Here is a 17194-nt window from a genome sequence, read left to right on the forward strand (position 1 = left end):
GGTTAGCGTTAGTGTTAGGTTGTCTGGTTAGTGTTAGGGTTTAGGTTGTCGGGATAGGGTTAGGTTTAGGGTGTTGGGTTAGGGTGTTGGGTTAGGGTTAGGGTTAGGGTTAAGGTTTCGGGTTATGATGTCGGGTTAGGGTTAGGTCTAGGTCTAGGGTTAGGGTTAGGGTGTCGGCTAAGTTTTAGGGTTAGGTTTAGGGTGTCGTTTTAGGGTTAGAGTTAGTGTTAGGAATAGGGTTCGGGTTAGGGTTTATGGTTTAGGGTTAGGGTTAGTGTTAGCGTTAGGGTTAGTGTTACCTTTAGGGTTACGGTTAGGGTTAGGATTAGGGTTAGAGTTAGGGTGTCAGATTAGGGTTAGACTTGGGTTAGGATTCGGGTTAGTGGTTAGGGGTAGGTTTAGGTTTAGGGTTAGGGTGTTGGTTTAGGGTTAGGGTGTCGTATTACAGTTAGGGTTAGGGTTAGGGTGTCGGTTTAGGGTTAGGGTGTCGGGTTAGGGTGTTGGGTTAAGTTGTCGTGTTAGTGTGTCGGGTTAGGGTTAGAGTTAGGTTTGAGGCATTGGGTTAGGTTGTTGGGTTAGGAATAGGGTTAGGGTTAGGTTTAGTGTTATGATGTTGGGTTAGTTTGTCGTGTTAGGGTGCTGGGTTTGGGTTAGGGTTAGGGTTAGGGTAGGTTTAGGGTGTTGGGTTAGCGTTAGGGTGTCGGGTTAGGGTTAGGGTTATGTGTTGGCTTAGGGTGTCGTTTAGGGTGTCAGGTTTGGGTGTCGGGTTAAGATTAGGGTTAGGGTGTTGGGTTACGGTGTCAGATTAGGGTTAGTGTGTCTGGTTATGATGTCAGGTTCGGGTGTCGGGTAAGGGGTAGTGTGTCTGGTTAGGGTGTCGGTTTATTGTGTCAGGTCAGGTTTAGGTTTAGGCTTACGGATAGGGCTAGGCTTATGGTGTCATGTTAGGGATAGGGTTCGAGTGTCAGTTTAGGGTTAGAGTTAGGGTTAGGGTTAGGGTTGGGTTAGGGTTAGGGTAGGGTTAGGGGTTAGGGTTAGGGTTAGGGTTAGGTTTAAGTTTAGGGTGACAGGTTAAGTTTAGGGTTCGTGTTAGTGTTATGGTTAGGGTTAGGGTTAGGCTTAGGATGTGGGGATAGTGTTAGGGTTAGTTTTATGGTAAGTTTGTCTGGTTAGGGTTCTGGGTAGGGTGTCTGTTTAAGGTTTCGGGTTAGGGTGTCGGGTCAGGGTTAGTGTTAGGGTTAGGTTGTTGGGTTAGATTGTCGTGTTAGGGTGCCAGGATAGGGTTAGATTTACGGTTAGGCTTAGGGTTAGTGTGTCGGGTTAGGGTGTCCGTTTAGGGTTAGGGTGTCAGGTTAGCATGTCGGGTTAGGGTGTTGGGTTAGGGTCTCGAGTTAGGGTTTAGGGTTAGGTTTAGGGTAAGTTTAGGGTTAGGCTTACGGTTGGGTTAGGGTTAGTGTTAATGTTAGGGTTAGGGTTTAGATGTAGGGTTAGCTTTAGGGCTAGTGTTAGGGTTAGGGTGTCGGGTGTCGGGTTTGGGTGTCGGGTTAGGGTTAGGTTTTGGGTTAGCTTTAGGGTTGCGGTTAGGATTAGGGTGTCGGGTTAGGGTTAGCGTGTCGGGTTCGGGTGTCGGGTTAGGCTGTCGGGCTAGGGTGTCGGGCTAGGGTGTCGGGTTAGGGTTTACAGTTAGTGTTAGAGTGGCTGGTTAGGGTGTCGGTTAGGGTGTCGGGTTAGGGATTACGGGTTAGGGTGTCGCGTTAGGGTTGAGTTATGGTGTCAGGTTATGGTTACGGTAAGGTTAGGGTTAGGGTTAGGGTGTCGTGTTAGGGTTAGCGTTAGGGTTAGGGTGTCGGGTTAAGGTTAGGGTTAGGGTTAGGGTTAGGGTTTGGGTGTCAGGTTAGGGTTAGGGTTAGTGTTAGGGGTTAGTGATTAGGGTTAGGGTTAGGATTAGCGTTATGGTTTGAGTTAGAGTTAGGGTTACGGTTAGGGTTGGTTTAGTGTAGGGTTAGGGGTTAGTGGTAAGGTTAGGGGTAGGGTTAGGGTAGGGTTGCGGAGTCGGGTTAGGGTTAGGGTTAGGTTTTCAGGCTAGGGTTAGTGTTAGGGGTTGGGGTTAGGTTTTAGAGTTACGATTAGGGTTAGGGTGTTGGGTTAGGGTGTCGGGTAGGGTGTCAGGTTAGGCTGTCGGGTTAGGGTGTCGGGTCAGGGTTAGAGTTAGGGTTAGGTTTAGGGTTAAGTTTAGAGTTAGGTTGTTTTGTTAGGGTTAGGGTTTCGGGTTAGGCTTAGAGTTTCGGGTTAGGGTGTCGGGTTAGAGTTTGGGTGTAGGGTTAGTGTGTCGCATTAGGGTTAAGGTTAGGGTGTCGTGTTAGTGTTAGCGCTAGGGTTAGGGTGTCGTGTTAGGGTTAGGTTTAGGGTTAGGTTGTCGGGTTAGGGTTAGGGTTAGGGTGTCTGGTGTTCGGTTACCGTTAGGGTTAGGGTTAGGGTTACGTTTTACGGGTTAGGGTTAGGGATAGGGTTAGCATTAGGGTTATGGTTACGGTTACGTTTAGGGTTACTGTTCGGGTTAGGGTTAGGGTTAGGATTAGGGTGTCAGATTAGGGTTAGGTTTGTGTTAGGATTCGGGTTAGTGGGTAGGGGTAGGTTTAAGGTTAGGGTTAGGGTGTCGTGTTAGGGTTAGAGTTAGGGTGTCGGTTTAGGGTTAGGGTGTCGGGTTAGGGTGTTGGCTTAAGTTGTCGTGTTAGTGTGTTGGGTTAGGGTTAGGGTGAGATTTATGGCATTGTGTTAGTGTGTTGGTTTAGGAATAGGGTTAGGGTAAGGGGTAGGGCTAGGTTTAAGGTTAGGTTTAGTGTTATGATGTCGGGTTAGGGTTAGGGTTAGGGTTAAGGTTTCGGGTTATGATGTCGGGTTAGGGTTAGGTCTAGGTCTAGGGTTAGGGTTAGGGTGTCGGGTAAGTTTTAGGGTCAGGGTTAGGGTGTCGTTTTAGGGTTAGAGTTAGGGTTAGGATTAGGGTTAGGGTTAAGGTTTACGGTTTAGGGTTAGGGTTAGGGTTAGAGTTAGGGTTAGCGTTACCTTTAGGGTTACGGTTAGGGTTAGGATTAGGGTTAGAGTTAGGGTGTCAGATTAGGGTTAGGGTTGGGTTAGGATTCGGGTTAGTGGTTAGGGGTAGGTTTAGGTTTAGGGTTAGGGTGTTGGTTTAGGGTTAGGGTGTCGGGTTAGGGTGTTGGGTTAAGTTGTCGTGTTAGTGTGTCGGGTAAGGGTTAGGGTTAGGTTTATGGCATTGGGTTAGGTTGTTGGGTTAGGAATAGGGTTAGGGCTAGGGTTAAGGTTAGGTTTAGTGTTATGATGTTGGGTTAGTTTGTCGTGTTAGGGTGCTGGGTTTGGGTTAGGGTTAGGGTTTGGGTAGGTTTAGGGTGTTGGGTTAGGGTTAGGGTGTCGGGTTATGGTTAGGGTTAGGGTGTTGGGTTACGGTGTCGGGTTAGGGTTAGTGTGTCAGGTTATGATGTCAGGTTCGGGTGTCGGGTAAGGGTTAGGGTGTGTGGTTATGGTGTCGGGTAAGTGTGTCAGGTTAGGTTTAGGTTTAGGCTTATGGTTAGGGTTAGGGTTAGGGTGTCGTGTTAGGGATAGCGTTCGGGTGTCGGTTTAGGGTTAGAGTTAGGGTTAGGGTTAGGGTCGGGTTAGGGGTTAGGGGTAGGTTTAGGGTTAGGTTTAGGGTGTTAGGGTTAGGGTTAGGGTTAGGGTTGGGTTAGGGGTAGGGTTAGTGGTTAAGGGTAGGGTTAGGGGTAGGTTTAGGGTTAGGGTTAGGGTTGGGGTTTAGTTGTCGGGTTTGAGTTAGGGTTAGGGTGTCTGGTGTCGGGTTAGTGTTAAGGTTAGGGTTAGGTTATCGGGTTAGGTTTAGGCTTGGGTTGTAGTCTTAGGGTTAGGGTTAGTGTTGGTTTACGGGTTAGGCTTAGGCTTAGTGTTAGGGTTAGGTTTACGGCTAGGTTGTTGGTTTAGGGTTACGGTGTCGGGTTAAGGTAAGCGTGTCGGTTTAGGTTTAGGGTGTCGGGTTAGGGTGATGGGTTAGGGTGTCAGGTTCGGGTTAGTGTTCGGTTGAGGGTGTCAGGTTAAGGTTAGGGAAGATTTAGGGTTACGGTTTCATGTTAGGGTTACCATAATGGTTAGGGTGTCGGGTTTGGGTGTTGGGTTATGGTTAGTGTATCATGTTAGGGTTAGTGTGTCGGGATAGGTTCAGGGTGTCGTGTTAGGTTGTCGGGTTACGTCTAGGCTCAGGTTTAGGGTTAAGGTTAGGGTTAGGTTTAGGTGTTAGGGGTATGGTTAGGGTTAGAATGTCGGGTTAGGGTTAGGGTGTCGGGTTAGGGTGCCGTGTTAAGGTTAGGGTGTCGGGTGAGGGTTAGGGTGTCAGGTTCGGGTTACGGTGTCAGGTGACGGTGTCGGGTTAGCGTGTCATTTTAGGGTGTAGGTTTAGGGTTAGAGTGTCGGGTTAGGGTTAGGGTTACGGTGTTGTGTTAGGGTTAGGGTGTCGTGTTTGGGCTTCGGGTTAGGGTGTCGTGTTAGGGATAGGGTGTCACGTTAGGTTGTCGTTTTAGGGTTACGGTGTCAGGATAGGGTGTCGGGTTAGGGTGTCGGTTAGGGATTACGGTTTAGGGTGTCGGGTTAGGGTTAGTGTAGGGTTAGAATTAGGGTTAGAGTGTTGTGTTAGGGTTAGCGTTAGGGTTAGGTTGTCTGGTTAGTTTTAGGGTTAGGGTGTCGAATTAGAGTTAGGGTGTCGGGTTATGGTTAGGTTTAGGGTGTCGGGTTAGGTTTAGGGTTAATGTTAGTGTTAGGGGTTAGTGATTAGGGTTAGGGTTAGGGTTAGCGTTATGGTTTGGTTTAGGTTTAGGGTTAGGGTTATGGATAGGGTTAGGGTTTGGGTTAGGTGAAGGGTAGGCTTAGGAGTAGGGTAAGTGTTAGGGTTTGGGTTAGGTTTAGGGTACGGTTAGGGTGTCAGGGTAGAGTTTGGGTGTAGGATTAGGGTGTTGCGTTAGGGTTAAGTTAACGTGTCTTGTTAGGGTTAGCGTTAGGGTTAGGGTGTCGGGTAAGATTTAGCGTTAGGGGTAGGGGTAGTGCTTGGGTGTTGGGTTAGTGTTAGGGTTAGGGTGTCTGGTGTCCGGTTACGGTTAGGGTTAGGATTAGGGTTAGGATTAGGGTTTAGGATTTAGGGTTAGGGTTAGGGTGTCTTGTGTCCGATTACGGTTAGGGTTAGGATTATGGTTAGGGTTAGGGTTAGCGTTAGGGTTTTGGTTAAGGTTACGTTTAGGTTTCGGGTTAGGGTTAGGGTTATGTTTAGGGTTAGGGTGTCATAATAGGGTTAGCGTTAGTGTTAGGTTGTCTGGTTAGTGTTAGGGTTAGGGTGTCGGGATAGGGTTAGGTTTAGGGTGTTGGGTTAGGGTGTTGTGTTAGGGTTAGGGTTAGGGTTAAGGTTTCGGGTTATGATGTCGGGTTAGGGTTAGGTCTAGGTCTAGGGTTTGGGTTAGGGTTAGCGTTAGGGTTAGGGTTACCTTTAGGGTTACGGTTAGGGTTAGGATTAGGGTTAGAGTTAGGGTGTCAGATTAGGGTTAGACTTGGGTTAGGATTCGGGTTAGTGGTTAGGGGTAGGTTTAGGTTTAGGGTTAGGGTGTTGGTTTAGGGTTAGGGTGTCGTATTACAGTTAGGGTTAGGGTTAGGGTGTCGGTTTAGGGTTAGGGTGTCGGGTTAGGGTGTTGGGTTAAGTTGTCGTGTTAGTGTGTCGGGTTAGGGTTAGAGTTAGGTTTGAGGCATTGGGTTAGGTTGTTGGGTTAGGAATAGGGTTAGGGTTAGGTTTAGTGTTATGATGTTGGGTTAGTTTGTCGTGTTAGGGTGCTGGGTTTGGGTTAGGGTTAGGGTTAGGGTAGGTTTAGGGTGTTGGGTTAGCGTTAGGGTGTCGGGTTAGGGTTAGGGTTATGTGTTGGCTTAGGGTGTCGTTTAGGGTGTCAGGTTTGGGTGTCGGGTTAAGATTAGGGTTAGGGTGTTGGGTTACGGTGTCAGATTAGGGTTAGTGTGTCTGGTTATGATGTCAGGTTCGGGTGTCGGGTAAGGGGTAGTGTGTCTGGTTAGGGTGTCGGTTTATTGTGTCAGGTCAGGTTTAGGTTTAGGCTTACGGATAGGGCTAGGCTTATGGTGTCATGTTAGGGATAGGGTTCGAGTGTCAGTTTAGGGTTAGAGTTAGGGTTAGGGTTAGGGTTGGGTTAGGGTTAGGGTAGGGTTAGGGGTTAGGGTTAGGGTTAGGGTTAGGTTTAAGTTTAGGGTGACAGGTTAAGTTTAGGGTTCGTGTTAGTGTTATGGTTAGGGTTAGGGTTAGGCTTAGGATGTGGGGATAGTGTTAGGGTTAGTTTTATGGTAAGTTTGTCTGGTTAGGGTTCTGGGTAGGGTGTCTGTTTAAGGTTTCGGGTTAGGGTGTCGGGTCAGGGTTAGTGTTAGGGTTAGGTTGTTGGGTTAGATTGTCGTGTTAGGGTGCCAGGATAGGGTTAGATTTACGGTTAGGCTTAGGGTTAGTGTGTCGGGTTAGGGTGTCCGTTTAGGGTTAGGGTGTCAGGTTAGCATGTCGGGTTAGGGTGTTGGGTTAGGGTCTCGAGTTAGGGTTTAGGGTTAGGTTTAGGGTAAGTTTAGGGTTAGGCTTACGGTTGGGTTAGGGTTAGTGTTAATGTTAGGGTTAGGGTTTAGATGTAGGGTTAGCTTTAGGGCTAGTGTTAGGGTTAGGGTGTCGGGTGTCGGGTTTGGGTGTCGGGTTAGGGTTAGGTTTTGGGTTAGCTTTAGGGTTGCGGTTAGGATTAGGGTGTCGGGTTAGGGTTAGCGTGTCGGGTTCGGGTGTCGGGTTAGGCTGTCGGGCTAGGGTGTCGGGCTAGGGTGTCGGGTTAGGGTTTACAGTTAGTGTTAGAGTGGCTGGTTAGGGTGTCGGTTAGGGTGTCGGGTTAGGGATTACGGGTTAGGGTGTCGCGTTAGGGTTGAGTTATGGTGTCAGGTTATGGTTACGGTAAGGTTAGGGTTAGGGTTAGGGTGTCGTGTTAGGGTTAGCGTTAGGGTTAGGGTGTCGGGTTAAGGTTAGGGTTAGGGTTAGGGTTAGGGTTTGGGTGTCAGGTTAGGGTTAGGGTTAGTGTTAGGGGTTAGTGATTAGGGTTAGGGTTAGGATTAGCGTTATGGTTTGAGTTAGAGTTAGGGTTACGGTTAGGGTTGGTTTAGTGTAGGGTTAGGGGTTAGTGGTAAGGTTAGGGGTAGGGTTAGGGTAGGGTTGCGGAGTCGGGTTAGGGTTAGGGTTAGGTTTTCAGGCTAGGGTTAGTGTTAGGGGTTGGGGTTAGGTTTTAGAGTTACGATTAGGGTTAGGGTGTTGGGTTAGGGTGTCGGGTAGGGTGTCAGGTTAGGCTGTCGGGTTAGGGTGTCGGGTCAGGGTTAGAGTTAGGGTTAGGTTTAGGGTTAAGTTTAGAGTTAGGTTGTTTTGTTAGGGTTAGGGTTTCGGGTTAGGCTTAGAGTTTCGGGTTAGGGTGTCGGGTTAGAGTTTGGGTGTAGGGTTAGTGTGTCGCATTAGGGTTAAGGTTAGGGTGTCGTGTTAGTGTTAGCGCTAGGGTTAGGGTGTCGTGTTAGGGTTAGGTTTAGGGTTAGGTTGTCGGGTTAGGGTTAGGGTTAGGGTGTCTGGTGTTCGGTTACCGTTAGGGTTAGGGTTAGGGTTACGTTTTACGGGTTAGGGTTAGGGATAGGGTTAGCATTAGGGTTATGGTTACGGTTACGTTTAGGGTTACTGTTCGGGTTAGGGTTAGGGTTAGGATTAGGGTGTCAGATTAGGGTTAGGTTTGTGTTAGGATTCGGGTTAGTGGGTAGGGGTAGGTTTAAGGTTAGGGTTAGGGTGTCGTGTTAGGGTTAGAGTTAGGGTGTCGGTTTAGGGTTAGGGTGTCGGGTTAGGGTGTTGGCTTAAGTTGTCGTGTTAGTGTGTTGGGTTAGGGTTAGGGTGAGATTTATGGCATTGTGTTAGTGTGTTGGTTTAGGAATAGGGTTAGGGTAAGGGTTAGGGCTAGGTTTAAGGTTAGGTTTAGTGTTATGATGTCGGGTTAGGGTTAGGGTTAGGGTTAAGGTTTCGGGTTATGATGTCGGGTTAGGGTTAGGTCTAGGTCTAGGGTTAGGGTTAGGGTGTCGGGTAAGTTTTAGGGTTAGGGTTAGGGTGTCGTTTTAGGGTTAGAGTTAGGGTTAGGATTAGGGTTAGGGTTAAGGTTTACGGTTTAGGGTTAGGGTTAGGGTTAGAGTTAGGGTTAGCGTTACCTTTAGGGTTACGGTTAGGGTTAGGATTAGGGTTAGAGTTAGGGTGTCAGATTAGGGTTAGGGTTGGGTTAGGATTCGGGTTAGTGGTTAGGGGTAGGTTTAGGTTTAGGGTTAGGGTGTTGGTTTAGGGTTAGGGTGTCGGGTTAGGGTGTTGGGTTAAGTTGTCGTGTTAGTGTGTCGGGTAAGGGTTAGGGTTAGGTTTATGGCATTGGGTTAGGTTGTTGGGTTAGGAATAGGGTTAGGGCTAGGGTTAAGGTTAGGTTTAGTGTTATGATGTTGGGTTAGTTTGTCGTGTTAGGGTGCTGGGTTTGGGTTAGGGTTAGGGTTTGGGTAGGTTTAGGGTGTTGGGTTAGGGTTAGGGTGTCGGGTTATGGTTAGGGTTAGGGTGTTGGGTTACGGTGTCGGGTTAGGGTTAGTGTGTCAGGTTATGATGTCAGGTTCGGGTGTCGGGTAAGGGTTAGGGTGTGTGGTTATGGTGTCGGGTAAGTGTGTCAGGTTAGGTTTAGGTTTAGGCTTATGGTTAGGGTTAGGGTTAGGGTGTCGTGTTAGGGATAGCGTTCGGGTGTCGGTTTAGGGTTAGAGTTAGGGTTAGGGTTAGGGTCGGGTTAGGGGTTAGGGGTAGGTTTAGGGTTAGGTATAGGGTGTTAGGGTTAGGGTTAGGGTTAGGGTTGGGTTAGGGGTAGGGTTAGTGGTTAAGGGTAGGGTTAGGGGTAGGTTTAGGGTTAGGGTTAGGGTTGGGGTTTAGTTGTCGGGTTTGAGTTAGGGTTAGGGTGTCTGGTGTCGGGTTAGTGTTAAGGTTAGGGTTAGGTTATCGGGTTAGGTTTAGGCTTGGGTTGTAGTCTTAGGGTTAGGGTTAGTGTTGGTTTACGGGTTAGGCTTAGGCTTAGTGTTAGGGTTAGGTTTACGGCTAGGTTGTTGGTTTAGGGTTACGGTGTCGGGTTAAGGTAAGCGTGTCGGTTTAGGTTTAGGGTGTCGGGTTAGGGTGATGGGTTAGGGTGTCAGGTTCGGGTTAGTGTTCGGTTGAGGGTGTCAGGTTAAGGTTAGGGAAGATTTAGGGTTACGGTGTCATGTTAGGGTTACCATAATGGTTAGGGTGTCGGGTTTGGGTGTTGGGTTATGGTTAGTGTATCATGTTAGGGTTAGTGTGTCGGGATAGGTTCAGGGTGTCGTGTTAGGTTGTCGGGTTACGTCTAGGCTCAGGTTTAGGGTTAAGGTTAGGGTTAGGTTTAGGTGTTAGGGGTATGGTTAGGGTTAGAATGTCGGGTTAGGGTTAGGGTGTCGGGTTAGGGTGCCGTGTTAAGGTTAGGGTGTCGGGTGAGGGTTAGGGTGTCAGGTTCGGGTTACGGTGTCAGGTGACGGTGTCGGGTTAGCGTGTCATTTTAGGGTGTAGGTTTAGGGTTAGAGTGTCGGGTTAGGGTTAGGGTTACGGTGTTGTGTTAGGGTTAGGGTGTCGTGTTTGGGCTTCGGGTTAGGGTGTCGTGTTAGGGATAGGGTGTCACGTTAGGTTGTCGTTTTAGGGTTACGGTGTCAGGATAGGGTGTCGGGTTAGGGTGTCGGTTAGGGATTACGGTTTAGGGTGTCGGGTTAGGGTTAGTGTAGGGTTAGAATTAGGGTTAGAGTGTTGTGTTAGGGTTAGCGTTAGGGTTAGGTTGTCTGGTTAGTTTTAGGGTTAGGGTGTCGAATTAGAGTTAGGGTGTCGGGTTATGGTTAGGTTTAGGGTTAATGTTAGTGTTAGGGGTTAGTGATTAGGGTTAGGGTTAGGGTTAGCGTTATGGTTTGGTTTAGGTTTAGGGTTAGGGTTATGGATAGGGTTAGGGTTTGGGTTATGTGAAGGGTAGGCTTAGGAGTAGGGTAAGTGTTAGGGTTTGGGTTAGGTTTAGGGTACGGTTAGGGTGTCAGGGTAGAGTTTGGGTGTAGGATTAGGGTGTTGCGTTAGGGTTAAGTTAACGTGTCTTGTTAGGGTTAGCGTTAGGGTTAGGGTGTCGGGTAAGATTTAGCGTTAGGGGTAGGGGTAGTGCTTGGGTGTTGGGTTAGTGTTAGGGTTAGGGTGTCTGGTGTCCGGTTACGGTTAGGGTTAGGATTAGGGTTAGGATTAGGGTTTAGGGTTTAGGGTTAGGGTTAGGGTGTCTTGTGTCCGATTACGGTTAGGGTTAGGATTATGGTTAGGGTTAGGGTTAGCGTTAGGGTTTTGGTTAAGGTTACGTTTAGGTTTCGGGTTAGGGTTAGGGTTATGTTTAGGGTTAGGGTGTCATAATAGGGTTAGCGTTAGTGTTAGGTTGTCTGGTTAGTGTTAGGGTTAGGGTGTCGGGATAGGGTTAGGTTTAGGGTGTTGGGTTAGGGTGTTGTGTTAGGGTTAGGGTTAGGGTTAAGGTTTCGGGTTATGATGTCGGGTTAGGGTTAGGTCTAGGTCTAGGGTTTGGGTTAGGGTTAGCGTTAGGGTTAGGGTTACCTTTAGGGTTACGGTTAGGGTTAGGATTAGGGTTAGAGTTAGGGTGTCAGATTAGGGTTAGACTTGGGTTAGGATTCGGGTTAGTGGTTAGGGGTAGGTTTAGGTTTAGGGTTAGGGTGTTGGTTTAGGGTTAGGGTGTCGTATTACAGTTAGGGTTAGGGTTAGGGTGTCGGTTTAGGGTTAGGGTTTCGGGTTAGGGTGTTGGGTTAAGTTGTCGTGTTAGTGTGTCGGGTTAGGGTTAGAGTTAGGTTTGAGGCATTGGGTTAGGTTGTTGGGTTAGGAATAGGGTTAGGGTTAGGTTTAGTGTTATGATGTTGGGTTAGTTTGTCGTGTTAGGGTGCTGGGTTTGGGTTAGGGTTAGGGTTAGGGTAGGTTTAGGGTGTTGGGTTAGCGTTAGGGTGTCGGGTTAGGGTTAGGGTTATGTGTTGGCTTAGGGTGTCGTTTAGGGTGTCAGGTTTGGGTGTCGGGTTAAGATTAGGGTTAGGGTGTTGGGTTACGGTGTCAGATTAGGGTTAGTGTGTCTGGTTATGATGTCAGGTTCGGGTGTCGGGTAAGGGGTAGTGTGTCTGGTTAGGGTGTCGGTTTATTGTGTCAGGTCAGGTTTAGGTTTAGGCTTACGGATAGGGCTAGGCTTATGGTGTCATGTTAGGGATAGGGTTCGAGTGTCAGTTTAGGGTTAGAGTTAGGGTTAGGGTTAGGGTTGGGTTAGGGTTAGGGTAGGGTTAGGGGTTAGGGTTAGGGTTAGGGTTAGGTTTAAGTTTAGGGTGACAGGTTAAGTTTAGGGTTCGTGTTAGTGTTATGGTTAGGGTTAGGGTTAGGCTTAGGATGTGGGGATAGTGTTAGGGTTAGTTTTATGGTAAGTTTGTCTGGTTAGGGTTCTGGGTAGGGTGTCTGTTTAAGGTTTCGGGTTAGGGTGTCGGGTCAGGGTTAGTGTTAGGGTTAGGTTGTTGGGTTAGATTGTCGTGTTAGGGTGCCAGGATAGGGTTAGATTTACGGTTAGGCTTAGGGTTAGTGTGTCGGGTTAGGGTGTCCGTTTAGGGTTAGGGTGTCAGGTTAGCATGTCGGGTTAGGGTGTTGGGTTAGGGTCTCGAGTTAGGGTTTAGGGTTAGGTTTAGGGTAAGTTTAGGGTTAGGCTTACGGTTGGGTTAGGGTTAGTGTTAATGTTAGGGTTAGGGTTTAGATGTAGGGTTAGCTTTAGGGCTAGTGTTAGGGTTAGGGTGTCGGGTGTCGGGTTTGGGTGTCGGGTTAGGGTTAGGTTTTGGGTTAGCTTTAGGGTTGCGGTTAGGATTAGGGTGTCGGGTTAGGGTTAGCGTGTCGGGTTCGGGTGTCGGGTTAGGCTGTCGGGCTAGGGTGTCGGGCTAGGGTGTCGGGTTAGGGTTTACAGTTAGTGTTAGAGTGGCTGGTTAGGGTGTCGGTTAGGGTGTCGGGTTAGGGATTACGGGTTAGGGTGTCGCGTTAGGGTTGAGTTATGGTGTCAGGTTATGGTTACGGTAAGGTTAGGGTTAGGGTTAGGGTGTCGTGTTAGGGTTAGCGTTAGGGTTAGGGTGTCGGGTTAAGGTTAGGGTTAGGGTTAGGGTTAGGGTTTGGGTGTCAGGTTAGGGTTAGGGTTAGTGTTAGGGGTTAGTGATTAGGGTTAGGGTTAGGATTAGCGTTATGGTTTGAGTTAGAGTTAGGGTTACGGTTAGGGTTGGTTTAGTGTAGGGTTAGGGGTTAGTGGTAAGGTTAGGGGTAGGGTTAGGGTAGGGTTGCGGAGTCGGGTTAGGGTTAGGGTTAGGTTTTCAGGCTAGGGTTAGTGTTAGGGGTTGGGGTTAGGTTTTAGAGTTACGATTAGGGTTAGGGTGTTGGGTTAGGGTGTCGGGTAGGGTGTCAGGTTAGGCTGTCGGGTTAGGGTGTCGGGTCAGGGTTAGAGTTAGGGTTAGGTTTAGGGTTAAGTTTAGAGTTAGGTTGTTTTGTTAGGGTTAGGGTTTCGGGTTAGGCTTAGAGTTTCGGGTTAGGGTGTCGGGTTAGAGTTTGGGTGTAGGGTTAGTGTGTCGCATTAGGGTTAAGGTTACGGTGTCGTGTTAGTGTTAGCGCTAGGGTTAGGGTGTCGTGTTAGGGTTAGGTTTAGGGTTAGGTTGTCGGGTTAGGGTTAGGGTTAGGGTGTCTGGTGTTCGGTTACCGTTAGGGTTAGGGTTAGGGTTACGTTTTACGGGTTAGGGTTAGGGATAGGGTTAGCATTAGGGTTATGGTTACGGTTACGTTTAGGGTTACTGTTCGGGTTAGGGTTAGGGTTAGGATTAGGGTGTCAGATTAGGGTTAGGTTTGTGTTAGGATTCGGGTTAGTGGGTAGGGGTAGGTTTAAGGTTAGGGTTAGGGTGTCGTGTTAGGGTTAGAGTTAGGGTGTCGGTTTAGGGTTAGGGTGTCGGGTTAGGGTGTTGGCTTAAGTTGTCGTGTTAGTGTGTTGGGTTAGGGTTAGGGTGAGATTTATGGCATTGTGTTAGTGTGTTGGTTTAGGAATAGGGTTAGGGTAAGGGTTAGGGCTAGGTTTAAGGTTAGGTTTAGTGTTATGATGTCGGGTTAGGGTTAGGGTTAGGGTTAAGGTTTCGGGTTATGATGTCGGGTTAGGGTTAGGTCTAGGTCTAGGGTTAGGGTTAGGGTGTCGGGTAAGTTTTAGGGTTAGGGTTAGGGTGTCGTTTTAGGGTTAGAGTTAGGGTTAGGATTAGGGTTAGGGTTAAGGTTTACGGTTTAGGGTTAGGGTTAGGGTTAGAGTTAGGGTTAGCGTTACCTTTAGGGTTACGGTTAGGGTTAGGATTAGGGTTAGAGTTAGGGTGTCAGATTAGGGTTAGGGTTGGGTTAGGATTCGGGTTAGTGGTTAGGGGTAGGTTTAGGTTTAGGGTTAGGGTGTTGGTTTAGGGTTAGGGTGTCGGGTTAGGGTGTTGGGTTAAGTTGTCGTGTTAGTGTGTCGGGTAAGGGTTAGGGTTAGGTTTATGGCATTGGGTTAGGTTGTTGGGTTAGGAATAGGGTTAGGGCTAGGGTTAAGGTTAGGTTTAGTGTTATGATGTTGGGTTAGTTTGTCGTGTTAGGGTGCTGGGTTTGGGTTAGGGTTAGGGTTTGGGTAGGTTTAGGGTGTTGGGTTAGGGTTAGGGTGTCGGGTTATGGTTAGGGTTAGGGTGTTGGGTTACGGTGTCGGGTTAGGGTTAGTGTGTCAGGTTATGATGTCAGGTTCGGGTGTCGGGTAAGGGTTAGGGTGTGTGGTTATGGTGTCGGGTAAGTGTGTCAGGTTAGGTTTAGGTTTAGGCTTATGGTTAGGGTTAGGGTTAGGGTGTCGTGTTAGGGATAGCGTTCGGGTGTCGGTTTAGGGTTAGAGTTAGGGTTAGGGTTAGGGTCGGGTTAGGGGTTAGGGGTAGGTTTAGGGTTAGGTATAGGGTGTTAGGGTTAGGGTTAGGGTTAGGGTTGGGTTAGGGGTAGGGTTAGTGGTTAAGGGTAGGGTTAGGGGTAGGTTTAGGGTTAGGGTTAGGGTTGGGGTTTAGTTGTCGGGTTTGAGTTAGGGTTAGGGTGTCTGGTGTCGGGTTAGTGTTAAGGTTAGGGTTAGGTTATCGGGTTAGGTTTAGGCTTGGGTTGTAGTCTTAGGGTTAGGGTTAGTGTTGGTTTACGGGTTAGGCTTAGGCTTAGTGTTAGGGTTAGGTTTACGGCTAGGTTGTTGGTTTAGGGTTACGGTGTCGGGTTAAGGTAAGCGTGTCGGTTTAGGTTTAGGGTGTCGGGTTAGGGTGATGGGTTATGGTGTCAGGTTCGGGTTAGTGTTCGGTTGAGGGTGTCAGGTTAAGGTTAGGGAAGATTTAGGGTTACGGTGTCATGTTAGGGTTACCATAATGGTTAGGGTGTCGGGTTTGGGTGTTGGGTTATGGTTAGTGTATCATGTTAGGGTTAGTGTGTCGGGATAGGTTCAGGGTGTCGTGTTAGGTTGTCGGGTTACGTCTAGGCTCAGGTTTAGGGTTAAGGTTAGGGTTAGGTTTAGGTGTTAGGGGTATGGTTAGGGTTAGAATGTCGGGTTAGGGTTAGGGTGTCGGGTTAGGGTGCCGTGTTAAGGTTAGGGTGTCGGGTGAGGGTTAGGGTGTCAGGTTCGGGTTACGGTGTCAGGTGACGGTGTCGGGTTAGCGTGTCATTTTAGGGTGTAGGTTTAGGGTTAGAGTGTCGGGTTAGGGTTAGGGTTACGGTGTTGTGTTAGGGTTAGGGTGTCGTGTTTGGGCTTCGGGTTAGGGTGTCGTGTTAGGGATAGGGTGTCACGTTAGGTTGTCGTTTTAGGGTTACGGTGTCAGGATAGGGTGTCGGGTTAGGGTGTCGGTTAGGGATTACGGTTTAGGGTGTCGGGTTAGGGTTAGTGTAGGGTTAGAATTAGGGTTAGAGTGTTGTGTTAGGGTTAGCGTTAGGGTTAGGTTGTCTGGTTAGTTTTAGGGTTAGGGTGTCGAGTTAGAGTTAGGGTGTCGGGTTATGGTTAGGTTTTGGGTGTCGGGTTAGGTTTAGGGTTAATGTTAGTGTTAGGGGTTAGTGATTAGGGTTAGGGTTAGGGTTAGCGTTATGGTTTGGTTTAGGTTTAGGGTTAGGGTTATGGATAGGGTTAGGGTTTGGGTTAGGTGAAGGGTAGGCTTAGGAGTAGGGTAAGTGTTAGGGTTTGGGTTAGGTTTAGGGTACGGTTAGGGTGTCAGGGTAGAGTTTGGGTGTAGGATTAGGGTGTTGCGTTAGGGTTAAGTTAACGTGTCTTGTTAGGGTTAGCGTTAGGGTTAGGGTGTCGGGTAAGATTTAGCGTTAGGGGTAGGGGTAGTGCTTGGGTGTTGGGTTAGTGTTAGGGTTAGGGTGTCTGGTGTCCGGTTACGGTTAGGGTTAGGATTAGGGTTAGGATTAGGGTTTAGGGTTTAGGGTTAGGGTTAGGGTGTCTTGTGTCCGATTACGGTTAGGGTTAGGATTATGGTTAGGGTTAGGGTTAGCGTTAGGGTTTTGGTTAAGGTTACGTTTAGGTTTCGGGTTAGGGTTAGGGTTATGTTTAGGGTTAGGGTGTCATAATAGGGTTAGCGTTAGTGTTAGGTTGTCTGGTTAGTGTTAGGGTTTAGGTTGTCGGGATAGGGTTAGGTTTAGGGTGTTGGGTTAGGGTGTTGGGTTAGGGTTAGGGTTAGGGTTAAGGTTTCGGGTTATGATGTCGGGTTAGGGTTAGGTCTAGGTCTAGGGTTAGGGTTAGGGTGTCGGCTAAGTTTTAGGGTTAGGTTTAGGGTGTCGTTTTAGGGTTAGAGTTAGTGTTAGGAATAGGGTTCGGGTTAGGGTTTATGGTTTAGGGTTAGGGTTAGTGTTAGCGTTAGGGTGAGTGTTACCTTTAGGGTTACGGTTAGGGTTAGGATTAGGGTTAGAGTTAGGGTGTCAGATTAGGGTTAGACTTGGGTTAGGATTCGGGTTAGTGGTTAGGGGTAGGTTTAGGTTTAGGGTTAGGGTGTTGGTTTAGGGTTAGGGTGTCATATTACAGTTAGGGTTAGGGTGTCGGTTTAGGGTTAGGGTGTCGGGTTAGGGTGTTGGGTTAAGTTGTCGTGTTAGTGTGTCGGGTTAGGGTTAGAGTTAGGTTTGAGGCATTGGGTTAGGTTGTTGGGTTAGGAATAGGGTTAGGGTTAGGTTTAGTGTTATGATGTTGGGTTAGTTTGTCGTGTTAGGGTGCTGGGTTTGGGTTAGGGTTAGGGTTAGGGTAGGTTTAGGGTGTTGGGTTAGCGTTAGGGTGTCGGGTTAGGGTTAGGGTTATGTGTTGGCTTAGGGTGTCGTTTAGGGTGTCAGGTTTGGGTGTCGGGTTAAGATTAGGATAAGGGTGTTGGGTTACGGTGTCAGGTTAGCGTAGGTGTGTCTGGTTATGATGTCAGGTTTGGGTATCGGGTAAGGGGTAGTGTGTCTGGTTAGGGTGTCGGGTTTGTGTCAGGTTAGGTTTAGGTTTAGGCTTACGGATAGGGCTAGGGTTATGGTGTCATGTTAGGGATAGGGTTCGAGTGTCGGTTTAGGGTTAGAGTTAGGGTTAGGGTTAGGGTTGGGTTAGGGTTAGGGTAGGGTTAGGGGTTAGGGGTAGGGTTAGGGTTAGGTTTAGGTTTAGGGTGTCAGGTTAAGTTTAGGGTTCGTGTTAGTGTTATGGTTAGGGTTAGGGTTAGGCTTAGGATGTGGGGATAGGGTTAGGGTTAGTTTTATGGTAAGATTGTCCGGTTAGGGTTCTGGGTAGGGTGTCTGTTTAGGGTTTCGGGTTAGGGTGTCGGGTCAGGGTTAGTGTTAGGGTTAGGTTGTTGGGTTAGATTGTCGTGTTAGGGTGCCAGGATAGGGTTAGATTTACGGTTAGGCTTAGGGTTAGTGTGTCGGGTTAGGGTGTCCGTTTAGGGTTAGGGTGTCAGGTTAGCATGTCGGGTTAGGGTGTTGGGTTAGGGTCTCGAGTTAGGGTTTAGGGTTAGGTTTAGGGTA

The sequence above is a fragment of the Giraffa tippelskirchi genome, chromosome X (assembly GCF_054371585.1).
Source record: "Giraffa tippelskirchi isolate mGirTip1 chromosome X, T2T-mGirTip1v1.2.pri, whole genome shotgun sequence".
NCBI classification, from domain to species: domain Eukaryota; kingdom Metazoa; phylum Chordata; class Mammalia; order Artiodactyla; family Giraffidae; genus Giraffa; species Giraffa tippelskirchi.